This window comes from Triticum dicoccoides, chromosome 7B, assembly GCF_002162155.2.
Source record: "Triticum dicoccoides isolate Atlit2015 ecotype Zavitan chromosome 7B, WEW_v2.0, whole genome shotgun sequence".
Classification (NCBI taxonomy): domain Eukaryota; kingdom Viridiplantae; phylum Streptophyta; class Magnoliopsida; order Poales; family Poaceae; genus Triticum; species Triticum dicoccoides.
In genome coordinates this window covers 372,750,976-372,764,296 of record NC_041393.1, presented here as the reverse complement: position 1 = coordinate 372,764,296, position 13,321 = coordinate 372,750,976, and positions in this window count along the sequence as shown.

The window sequence follows — 13,321 nt, the reverse complement described above, 5'->3', positions numbered from 1 at the left end:
TGTAGTGAATGTTGGAACTGCTGCCAGAAGTCCCTCTCCGCCTCAGGACCCTCCAACGGATCGAAGTGATGTCCGGCGTCTTCTGCACTCTTCAGAAGATCCACGAAGACATTTGTGCATCAGTATAGCAGGGTGAGCTTGATGAAACCTTTGCGGCCAAACACACATTTAAGTAAATATGGCTTACCCGCGGCTATCTGCTCCACTTGTTGGAGCACCTCGCGGTCAGCCTGGGCCTTAGTCTGGAGCTCAAAATGCGTAATTCGGAGCTTCTTGAGCTCTTCCTTCACCTTCTTCTCCTTGGCCTGAGGGGTACTGTGTGCTTCGAACACACCCTTTAGGGTCTTCTCGACTTCTAGGACTCACGTCTGGTTCTTCTCCCTAGCCACCTTTTCAGCGGCTAGGTCCTTCTTTGCCTTGGTGGCAGCAGCCTTCTGCTGCTCAACCTCCTGCCGAGACTTCAAAAGCTCGGCCTTGAGCCCATCAAGCTCAGCCAAGGCTGCTGTCATTTAAGCAGTGTAGCATTAGCTTGTACTTGAAAAACAATACACTATTCATGTTCAAAATAACATTCAAGGATATGAAGCACCGGCCGCTTACATTGAGACTGCTCGACCTGCTTGTTCATCAAGTCCAGGTCCTTCTCGGACCTATCAAGCTTTTGGTTCATCTCCACAATCTCCTCGGATGCCGAGCTCGGGGCCGAGGCTGAAACATGCACGCAAGCACTTTATGATGAGCTACATGATCAATCTATTGATACTTCGGACAAGCAACATGTCACATCGAGCAGAGTCCTAGGGGCTACTCATTCTGCTCCTCCTATACTTTGATCCCAATGCCAATTTCTTAAAACTAGCATTGGGCTCAAGGGCTACTCAGTGGTTGTGTTGTCTAAAATGCCATGAGAAGATGTCTTGGGATAGATACATGGATTTGTAAAGTAAACCTACACAGAAATATTATTTTCCAAACAAGGGTAGAAGAGTACCTCCAAGCTCAAGACGAGGCCCTAGAAGACCTCCCACATTCCGGCCTTCGTGGACTAGAAGACCTAGAGCGCCACGCCAACCAAGGCATGATGCTCTTCCTTGATGGAGGAGCCCTAAGGCTGCCTCTATTTCCTCAGTCCGCCTGCGCTAGCCTACCCTCGGGCAGAAGGTGGGGGTAAAACCTCAAAGCCCACACTAGAGTACTGGGCACAAGGTTCCCTAGCTGTGGCGATGGAGTCAGAGTAGACTTCGGCTGGAACATTGATTGGCTCACCCCCCCCCCTTTAAGACGTCGGGGGCTCCGTCCCTTGGCCTTGTGGGACCGAGGTTTCAACTTCGGCCATGACAGCTAACTCTTCGACCCCGTCGTGTCAACGCAGGGACCAGAGTAGACGTTGCTTCTCCCAGCCCATCTTGAGCTGGGGGAGGAGTGGCGGGATCTGGCTTCCTACTGGCGGATGGCAACAAGCTTGAGGAGTCACTGGGGCACACCTTTGGTGGACGATAGAAAGACGCTCGGGTAAGTTTTATCCTTCTGAAAGGGCTAGGTACAAAACAAACTTTAAAATAGCGGCATACCCCTGGGGTACCGGTTTCTTCCTCCCCGTAGCAATGGGATTATCCTCTGACTCATAGGAGAGTATAATCTTCTTTGACAACATGCCGCCGCCCCGGACCGAGGATCTCCCTCAACCTCTTTTGTCCCTTGGGCCGTGTTCCGGCCTTGACGTCCTCCACGTCACCCTCTTCCTTCTTAGGGAAGGGTTCTCCTCTTCCTCATCCTCCCCCACATCATCCTCATGGGTGGAGGAGGCGTGGGTCTCCTCGGACCAGGTGACCGAGGTGTCCCGATTTCGAAGACACACCTTGCCCTTCTTGGACTTCGGCCCCTTGGGGATCACCACGTGCGGCTCCTCAACTAGGAGTGGCGTGAGCAAAGGGGTTCTCTCCCCCTCTGGCAGTGGGGCCAGGCACAACATCTGCAGCACCCTGGATGCCCAGTTATGCAAATATGAAACAAGATGATTCAACAAAATCTGTCTCACTTAACGAGAAAGGTAGAATATAAATGTGTGTGCCAAAAACATACCGGTGAGGCGTCGTAGCCAACCTCAAAACCGAGGTCCCCCTTCCTAAGGGGTCTTGTCCTTGGGCAGCTTGAGGAGCCGCTTCCACATACCGGCCAAGGTGGTGCAGAATAAGTTGAGGCGGGCCCTGCTTCCTCTGGCTTGTGCTCCCACATCTGGGAGGCCCGGAGTTGGAGCTGGAGGGTGCGGCAGTGGAGCATGACATTTACTATGTCGGCTAGCTAGAGGTTCTTCTTGTTAGACCACCATTTGATCTTCTTGATCAGCGCCTCCATCTCCTCTGGGTTCCCCCAGGTAATGTTCTTATCCTTCTGGGACTTGAGCATCTTCAGGGGACCCGACAGCAAAGGTTGGGACTTCGACCTAGCCGGTGGCGAGCGGCTCAGTGATGTAAAACCACTCGTGCTACCATTCTTGAACGTATCGATGAAGGTGCCCTAGAACTATCCGACCGTCTAGTTCTTGCTGACCATAGCCCCTCCGCACTCCGCCAGATCAGAGTTGCTAGACTTCATCTTGACACCGAAGATCTTCAGCCATAGGCTGGAGTGCGGCTCGATGCGGAGGAAGGCCTCACATACCATGATGAAAGAGGCAAGGTGTAAGATGGAGTTCGGGGCCATCTGGTGGAAATCAAGCCCATAGTAGAACATTACCCCGCTCATGAATTGGTGTAGTGGAACCTTGAACCTGTGATGGGGGGGCAAAGACTACCCGGTCCCGTAGGTTTGGAGCAGGCACTTGCTGGTTGGCGTGGAGAGCATGGGTGGTGACGTTGGCGGGGATGTATCCCGCACTGCCTAGCTCCACGGTAGTGGGCTTTGTCACAATGGGGCCACCAAGTGCCCTTTGAGGGGTCAGACATGGCTAAATGACCAAGCTTGGATTCGCTGAGCGGAAGAAAGGAAGATTGGATCTGGGTGCTAGAACCCAAGACGGCAGCAGACTGGGGAAATTAGAGCGTGATTGTTGGCATTGTTGTCTTCTTACCCTTATAAGGCCGTCGAAAGGCCAAGAGACCCCCTGGTGCGCTCGTAAAAAATATCACTTGAGGGAGTCCTGGATTAGGGAGTATCCGGACAGCCGGACTATATACTTTGGCCGGACTGATGGACCATGAAGATACAAGACTCAAGACTTCATCCCATGTCCGGATGCAACTCTCCTTTGCGTGGAAGACAAGCTTGGCGATCCAGATATTAGATTTCCTTCTTTGTAAACCGACTCTATGTAAACCCTAGCCCCATCTGATGACTATATAAACAAGAGGGTTCGGTCTGTATAGGCACGATCATAACAATCATAATCATCATAGGCTAGCTCTTAGGGTTTAGCCTCTACGATCTCGTGGTAGATCAACTTTTGTAATACTCATATCATCAAGATCAATCAAGTAGGAAGTAGGGTTTTACCTCCATCAAGAGGGCCCGAACTTGGGTAAAACATTGTGTCCCTTGCCTCCATTACCATTAGCCTTAGACGCACAGATTGGGACCCCCTACCCGAGATCCGCCGGTTTGGACATCGACATTGGTGCTTTCATTGAGAGTTCCTCTGTGTCGTCGCTGCAAGGCTCGATGGCTCCTTCAATCATCAACAACAACAACACGGTCCAGGGTGAGACTTTTCCCCCCGGACAGATCTTCGTGTTCGGTGTCTTCGCACTGCGGGCCAATTCGCTTGGCCATCTGGAGCAGATCGACAGCTACGCCCTCGGCCATTAGGTCAGGTTCGGAAACTTGAACTACATGGCCGATTTACGCGGGGACTTGATCTTCGACGGATTCGGGCCTATGCCAGGAGCGCCGAACAGTCACGACGAGTACGGCTTAGACCCGCTGTCTGATAATACTCGGGGTATCGCACCTGCAGGAGCTCCGGACCTAAATCTTGGGCAGATCGCACCGTCTGAGGACGGGTGGATGAACCCTGCCCCAGAGGTCGCACACTCATCGGTGGTAGAGCCGAGCACCGGCTTCACCCCCAAGGAAGCCGGTGACACCGGACCCCCGGACTCGTGTCCGACTGTAGGCTCCAGTCCATGCACCCCCGAGCACGCTGAATCTGGTTGGGCTCCGGTAATGGAGTTCACCGCTGCGGATATCTTCCAGCACTCGCCCTTTGGCGATATGCTAAACTCGTTAAGGTCTCTCTCTTTGTAAGAAGACTCTTGGCCGAACTATGTCCGGCTCGAGTGGGAAGCGGGCGACGAAGGAATTCATTGCCCACCCACCACCCACTTCATAGCCACGGTCGATGATTTGACCGACGTGCTTGATTTCGACTCTCAAGACATCGACGGTGTGGATGACGATGTAGGAGAAGAACAGGAACCACCACCGATGGGGCGATGGACAGCCACCTCCTCATATGATATATATATGGTGGACACTCCGAAAGAAACCAATGGCGATGAGGCAATGGAGGATAACCCCTGAAGGAAGAAAGCAAAGCATGGGTGTCGTCAGCGCCGCTCCAAGCCCTGCCACAACAATACCGGCACAGGAGACGGAAACAACCCGTATGGTGCCGAAGATGAATACAACCCCGATCAGCCTGCCTTCGAGCAGGCCGAACAGGAAGACGGGTAGGTCAGCCCAGACGAACAAGCGACAGACGGATACTCGAATCAGGACAACTACATGCCACCCTCCGAAGACGAGATTAGCCTCGGCGATGACAAGTTCGGCGTGCCTGAGGACCCCGTAGAGCAGGAGCGCTTCAAGCGCCGGGTTATGGCCACTGCGAGGAGCCTAAAAAAGAAGCAGCAGCAGCTCCAAGCTGATCAAGACCTGCTCACAGACAGATGGACGGAAGTCCTGGCAGCCGAGGAATATGGACTCGAGCGCCACATGGCTGACCGGCCACCTCATGGCCGGGATAAAACGGTGTATCAGCCCGAATACCAGCCCGCACCCCTACCCCAATACACTACGGCCCGGGGCAATAGGCAGGACCTGCAAGATATACTGGAAAACAAGGCAGGACAGCCAAGATCGATCTACAGATCACGGGAGCATGCCCCAACACGTGACGATGATTGTCATGCCGGATACACTATCAACAAGTCCGGCCGGGCCGAACACAGCCAACCAGACTCATTCGAACTACGTAGAAACATAGCCCGGCATAGAGGCGCCGCACACCCCCTCTACTTCACCGATGAAGTGATGGATCATGAATTCCTAGAAGGGTTTAAACCCTTAAACATTGAATCATACGATGGCACAACAGACCCCGCCGTATGGATCGACATTCACATGGCCCGCGGTGACATTCTACACGCCATAAAGTATCTTCCCCTTAAGCTCAAAGGACCAGCCCGACACTGGCTAAATAGCATGCCGGCAAATTCCATTGGCAGTTCGGAAAACCTTGAGGACGCTTTCCTCGACAACTTGCAGGGCACATATGTGCGACCACCGGATGCTGATGACTTGAGCCACATTACCCAACAGCCCGGAGAGTCATCCAGAAAATTCTGGACTCGGTTCCTAACTAAAAAGAACCAAATTGTCGATTGTCCGGACACCGAAGCCCTGGCGGCCTTTAAGCATAATATCCGCGATGAGTGGCTCGCCCGACACCTCGGCCAAGAAAAACCAAAATCAGTGGCGGCCCTCACGACACTCATGACACACTTTTGCGCAGGCAAGGACAGCTGATTGGCTCGCAGTAGCACCACGCCACTAAACTCCAGCACTTCAAACGTCCTCGACAATAACGGCAAGCCACAGTGCAATAGACATAAGCGTCAGAACAATGGCGACAACACTGAAGACACGGTAGTCAACGCCGGATTCAGTGGCTCAAAATCCGGTCAGCGGTAAAATCCATTCAAAAGAAACAATCGGGGACCGTCCAGTCTGGACCGCATAATTGATCGCTCATGCCAAATTCACGGCACCCCGGATAAACCAGCAAACCACACGAATAGAGACTGCTGGGTGTTCAAACAGGCCAGTAAGATAAATGCCGAGAACAAGGACAAGGGGCTGCACATCGACGATGACGAAGAGCCCCGGCGTTCGAACACGGGGGGACAAAAGAAATTTCCTCCCCGGGTGAAAACAGTCAACATGATCTATGCCACCCACATTCCCAAACGGGAACAAAAGTGAGCATTGAGGAACGTCTATGCGATGGAGCCAGCCGCCCCAAAATTCAACCCATGGTCAGCATACCCGATCACCTTTGATCGTAGGGATCACCCTACCAGCATCCGTCACGGCGGTTCAGCCGCATTGGTCCTAGACCCAATCATTGACGGATTTCACCTCACACGAGTCCTTATGGACGGCTGCAGCAGCCTGAACCTGCTTTATCAGGACACAGTGCGCAAAATGGGCATCGACACCTCAAGGATCAAGCCCACAAAAACCACCTTCAAAGGTGTAATTCCAGGAGTAGAGGCCCGTTGCACGGGCTCCATAACACTAGAAGTGGTCTTCGGATCTCTGGATAACTTCCAAAGCGAGGAGTTAATGTTCGATATCATCCCTTTCCGTAGCGGTTATCATGCACTGCTTGGACGAACCGCATTTTCTCGATTCAATGCGGTACCACACTATGCATACCTTAAGCTCAAGATGCCAGGACCTGGCGGGGTCATAACAGTCAATGGAAACATGGACCGCTCTCTCCGTACAGAAGAGCATACTACAGCCCTCGTGGCAGAAGTACAAAGCAGCCTTCTCTGGAAAACCACCAATCCGACGACAACAACTCCGAACACCGTCAAGCGAGTCCGGAGTACCCCGCAACAGGATCGCCAGGCACTCCAAGAGCGCGATTAGCAATCCGGCCTCCGCTCCAGCCCCATTAAGGCAGCATTCGTGCCGCGCGTACCCAACTATGCACTCAAAATACCATGGGCATAGGCGGAGGCGCAATAGTGACACAGTCACCAGTGTGGTTCAGCCGCAACATACTTTAGTAACCCCCTTTATCTATCAAGACCCTGCTTCCGGGCAGCCTCTTCAGAAGAGTCGGATTATTGGACTTTTACAGGAGAGAAATCAGAGGAGGCAAAAGGCGTTGCGCACAAAGGGAATACCTAGGTGGAATCTATTCACGATGACTATACCTGTTTTATATACCTACATGCGGCCCGCCCTTGGATAGGACATGACAAATAGTCCTATTTACCTCTGCTTAACGCATTCATTGTAAACATACACTTAGACGTATTATCCATCAATGGGAGATTATATATAGCGTCAGGTTATTATTCATATCTGCACATTTTTCATATAAATGTTTATTTACTATTGCATCCGTACACCTTGGTACGTTCAGTTTGCCAGGGGCTTCTTACGGCGCCCCTTAATACGGCAAGGTAAGTCCAAACCCTTTCGACAGTGCGGCACCCCGAACTTATAGCATTATATGCATTAGCTCTGAATCATATCTTGGGTTAATAGTTGGGTTAGCCCGGCTCCCTTGTTTTGGTACCTTACATTCTGTTATATCGGCTAAGGTAGCGCAGGGAGAAATACTGCGATTGTGTCCCGGTTCTTCCGAACGAGCACCTAAGTAGCGGAAGCCGAAAATTGACCGGCATGATGCTGCGAGAGCTGGTCGTTGTTCGAGAAGTCTTCAAATCCTTAAAGATTTTTCCGCTTTAGGCAAGGAATCGGCCTCATCCAATTTAGGCATATATAGCGCCCCAATTCGGCTTTCGGAATTCTAGGGGCTTCGCTGAAATTTAAAATTATAGACTTCTATGGCTAAGTGAAAGTTATAAAGCCGCATAGTCTGATTGCCTTGTTCGCTGCGCCAAACACCTCCTTCATGGACCAAATATTTGGATAAAGAGTGTCTGGGTTTTCCACGAACACCCCAGTACTAGTTACATGGGGGCGGAAGCCGACGACTGGCCTACTTTCAGAATTTTATAAACAGCCGCATAGAAGGTAATATTTTAAATCAACAAAGCACTACATAGTGCAAATAACTCCGTCTTTATATTACAAACACGACAGGAGTACATTCACACAAAGATTGTGTCCTTTGTACATTCATCGGCCACGAGGCGAGCGCCTTTCATAACGCCATCATAATATTTCTCGGGATAGCGATGCGCCTTGCCCTCCGGTGGTCCATCCTTCACCAGCTTCTCCGCATCCAGCTTGCCCCAATGCACCTTCACACGGGCAAAGGCTCGGCGGGTACCCTCAATGCAAATGGATCACTTGATCACTTCCAGTCGCCGACATGCATTTACCATCCGCTTTATCAAGTCGAAGTAGCTGGCGGGCAGGGGCTCACCAGGCCACATCCGGACTATTAAATCCTTCATATCCACTTCGGCCGCCCTGTGTAGTTCAACCAGTTGCTTTAATTGGTCACTCAGAGGCATCGGGTGTTCGGCTCCAGCATACTGGGACCAGAACAGCTTCTCCGTTGAGCTCCCCTCTTCGGCACGGTAGAACTCTGTGGCATCCGATATGCTGCATGGTAGATTTGCGAATGCCCCTGGGGAGCTCCGGATTCGGGTAAGTAAAAGAAACGCCTCCTCCACATGCTTGCTTTACATAAAGAATGTCTTACCTGCCACTATCTTCTTGGCCGCCTGGATTTCCTGCTGGGCCTTTTCGGCTTCGGCCTTGGCGTCTTTCATACTCAAATGGGCATTCGCAAGTTCAGACTCCTTCGTCTTGAAGTCACGCTCCAAGGACTCGAACTTCTTGCCGAGCTCCTGGAGTTCTTGCTATACCTTGCCCACCCTAGCATTTTGCTTTTCACACTCAATGTGCTCCATGGCCGCCTTGTTTTCGGCCTCGGATAACACCTTCTTCAGGGACGCCACTTCGGTCGTGGCCCCTATTGCGAAATCATAACATTATTTTAGCGTCACCAATTTTTATTCTTTGTGATATGTGAACGGGGTATCACTCACCTTTGTTCTCTTCGAGCTGCCTCTTCGTGAGGCTGAGCTCTCCCTGGGTCTGCTCTAGGTTCCGCTTGTGTCCGGAGACCTCCGCCGCGCTGGCAGCAGCGGCAAGCAGCACTGCCTGCTTATTCACATAGACACCTAATATTAGACTCCTGCGGATTAAAATTGACCCTCCGTTTGCCTTTTCTTTTCGAACACCAAACAGAGTGTCAGGGGCTACTGTCTATCGGGTGATAATCTCACACAATTTTGATTACTTACCTCAAAGCCTGTTAGGAGGCTGGTGCAGGCTTCGGTCAATCCACTGTTGGCGGACCGAACCTTCTGAATCACCGCACCCATAAGAGTATGGCGCTCTTCATCCATGGAAGCACTGCGAAGCACTTCCAGCCGACTATCCGACGCCTCTGGCGTAATGGAAGTCATCGGCACGGACGACCCGCCCTCCTTAGCAAGGGGATGCCTGCCCCAATCCGGAACCTTTGGAGGTTCCGGTACAGTGTCCGGCTGGGAGCCCGACTTGTTGCGGCCCCCGTCGGCACAATCTGCGGGGATATTGCGCCCCATGTGCCCGGCGTCTGGAATTTCACCTTGGGGCGTCGCCAGAGTCGCCTCCCCTTGCTTAGGGAGCCTTTGGGACAACACCTCTGTGTCATCCGTAGGCCGAGGGGAAGTGGCCGTTGGGAGCGAATTCATCGCCGAATCGCTCAAAGACCCATCCGAAGAGGATACCTCGGGATGGGCCCTGGCTGGACTGCATATGCGTGTTCGGTGTTATAACAGACTATGAAGCGAAGTCGCACTAAAGTACAACTGAAGTGCGTATACTTACGATCTTACTAGGGGCTTCCCCCTGGGCAGCCACTCCTCCTCACTGTAGGCGGCCGTGGTGGAGTAATCCGGAAGGGACGCCTTTCCTTTCTTGGGCGTTCTAGCCTCCCCCCCGGGGCGGCTTTCCTTTTCTTCTCCTTCCCAGTGCAGGGAGGTGAAATTTCTTCGTGATCCCCCCCCCCGCCTCCACGGGAGGAATCAGCCTCATTGTCCTCGGACGACGATCCTATGACGGCCTTGCACCGGGGACCTTTCCTGGTCCCCTGGGCCGCCCTTTTAGGCCCTTCGGCCTCCCCAGATGGGGTGGCCCTTTCCTTCTCCTCCTCCCCTTTGTGGGAGGAGTGTGCCTCATCGTCTTCGGACGAGGCGTTCAGTACGACCTTACGCCAGAGACCCTTCCTGGTCCCCGGGGCCTTCTTTTCGGCCTTCTTTTTCGGCGCCTTGTAGGGTGCCGGGACTAGCATCTCCGTCAGGAGAGAGGTCGCTGGACCTTCTGGCAGTGGAGCCGGACAGTCGATCCGCTTCGCTGTCTCCACGTACTCCTGATTAAGTACACACGATGACTTAAAATCCTCCCATGAGTATGCTGGGGAAAAATACATCTGGTGATGGTTAGAAAACTCACCGGACGGGGGGGGGGTGTGGAGTCCGCGGTCCTCAGATGTGGGAGGGGGTATTTCGGAGGCCTTGAACAACACCTTCCATGCGTCCTTGAGTGTCATGACGTAGAGCTCTTGAAGTGTCTGGTGTTCGTCCGGGATGAACTCCCACAGATTAAAAGCCCGTCTTTGGCATGGAAGAATTCGGCGGACGAGCATGACCTGGACTACGTTGACAAGCTTGATTTTCTTGTCAACCATATTCTTGATGCAATTCTGAAGTCCGGTCAGCTTCGCAGGCTCGCCCTAGGCCAGGCCCTTCTTTTCCCAGGAGGTGAGCTGCATGGGAATTCTGGATCAGAATTCGGGGGCTACCGCCCAGTTATCGTCGCGCGGCTCGATGATGTAGAACCACCCTGATTGCCACCCTTTCACGGTCTCCGCGAAGGAGCCGTCAAGCCAGGTGACGTTGGGCATCTTGCCCACCATGGTGCCTCCGCACTCCGCTTGCTGGACGCTCACGATCTTTGGCTTCACACAAAAGATTCGTAGCCACAAGCCGAAGCGAGGCTTGATGCGGAGGAAGGCCTCACACACGACGATGAACGCTGAAATGTTGAGGACAAAGTTTGGGGCTAGATCATGGAAGTCCAGCCCATAGTAAAACATAAGCCCGCGGACAAAGGGGTGAAGTGGAAATCCCAGTCCACGGATGAAGTGGGCAAGGAAAACTACCCTCTCGTGGGGTCCCGTAGTCAGAATGATCTGCCCTGCGTCTGGCAGCCGGTTCACAATATCTGCGGCCAAGTATCTAGCCGCCCGCAGCTTCGTGATATGCTCCTATTTCACGATGGATGCCACCCACTTGCCCCCTGCTCCGACATGTTGTCTGTGTGGAGAAGGTGTGAACTAGGGTGCTGGAGCTCGAGGGTGCGAGAATGGATAAGAAGAGGAGGAAGAAAGCGTGGGTAAAAATAGGGAAATCCTTATCCCTTTATAGAGGCGACGAAGATGGTACGCCTCCCCACTTGCCCGTTGAAGATCCCTTATTTCCCAAGCACCGCGATTGATGGTGCGGTTGGGTTACCCGTACCCGTATTGATGGGAATCCCGTGATAAGGGGACATCATCTCTGCTTCGACAAGACGTGCCGAGGAAACCGCCTTGCAATATACACTGTGGCTGGTTGTGGAAAAATAGTTCAAATAATGACTCGACCGTAGTGACATGTCACGTTGTCTATAGTCGTTAGTAGATTACATTTGTGAAATATCGTTCTCTCTACGGTGGTATGTGAAGATCATCTTGCGGACCCGGACACAATTTAAGTGTTCGATAATTACTTTGGAGTATTTGGAGATGGAACCCGCCTTGCAATGCTGAAGACAAAACTGCGTGTCGGACTCATCGTCATTGAAGCCTGGTTCAGGGGCTACTGAGGGAGTCCTAGATTAGGGGGTATCCGGACAGCCGAACTATATACTTTGGCCGGACTGATGGACCATGAAGATACAAGACTCAAGACTTCGTCCCATGTCGGGATGGGACTCTCCTTTGCGTGAATGACAAGCTTGGCGATCCGGATATTAGATTTCCTTCTTTGTAAACCGACTCTGTGTAAACCCTAGCCCCCTCCGATGTCTATATAAACCGGAGGGTTTGGTCCGTATAGGCACGATCATAACAATCATAATCATCATAGGCTAGCTCTTAGGGTTTAGCCTCTACGATCTCGTGGTAGATCAACTCTTGTAATACTCATATCATCAAGATCAATCAAGCAGGAAGTAGGATTTTACCTCCATCGAGAGGGCTCGAACCTGGGTAAAACATTGTGTCCCTTGCCTCCTGTTACCATTAGCCTTAGACGCACAGATCGGGACCCCCTACCCGAGATCCGCCGGTTTTGACACCGACACCACTCCTCCGTGAAAGATGTTGGTGTGTGTATGGGGGAACAAAATGTTGATGATGTCCCTAAGAGAACTGGCACGATATCCACTTTGATGGGACGCACAAGTAAAAAAGCTGCATTGGGCCACGATTTAGGGCACGAAGTAACTACCTGACATGTCTTGGATCGTTGGTACATCTCCATTCTATCTATAATTTTTTATTGTTCCATGCTATTAAAGTATCATTCTTGGATGTTTTATACACATTTACTAGCAACTTTATGTCGGCGTGGAAGCATGATCACCAATGGGGCTTGGGTGCCCCTTTGTGGTTCGTCATGGGGACGGCCACGTTGCACAAAGAGAAGAAGCAGGGGATAGCACAACGATGAGCAGCTCTCTTTTACCTAGGTTCGGGCCGCTTTGCAGCATAAAACCCTACTCCTGCTGTGGTGGATTAAACTTGAGGAAGACAATTACACGACGCGACTAACCCAGCAAGGGCACCTTGGGAGTTCGACTACACGCGTACAAGTGTGAGGGGTCGAAAGGTTCGAACCCTTTTCTAGGTTGCATCGGGCCTCCTTTTATATCTGAAGGGGCGACCATAATGGCAAAACAGCCATTTGAACGTAATTAGATAGCTAACAGTGTTATCATACCTAACTCTGGCAGTTAGGACAAAGTGCATTAAATGCACTGCTAGGTGCCATGCTGAGGTTGAAGTCCGGCAAGACTGTTGCACCACTTATCCATCCTTTTCCTTATTAGCTTGACACTCCTCTTGGACGGGTGTCAATAAAGCTAATCCCTTCTCTACTATGCTGCCACATGCTTGAACTGATCCACCTAGAAGCTCAATAGCTTGACACCGCATTGATAAATGACTTGGGTGCACTCAGGTGGAGCGGTGGTGTCGTGGTGAAGGCCTGCCGGCAAGGAGCCTGGGAAGCTCTAGCCTTGGCGAGCCCGGCAAGGCTTGCCAGGGTGAACTTAACTTGTCCCTCAGGGGTTGTTT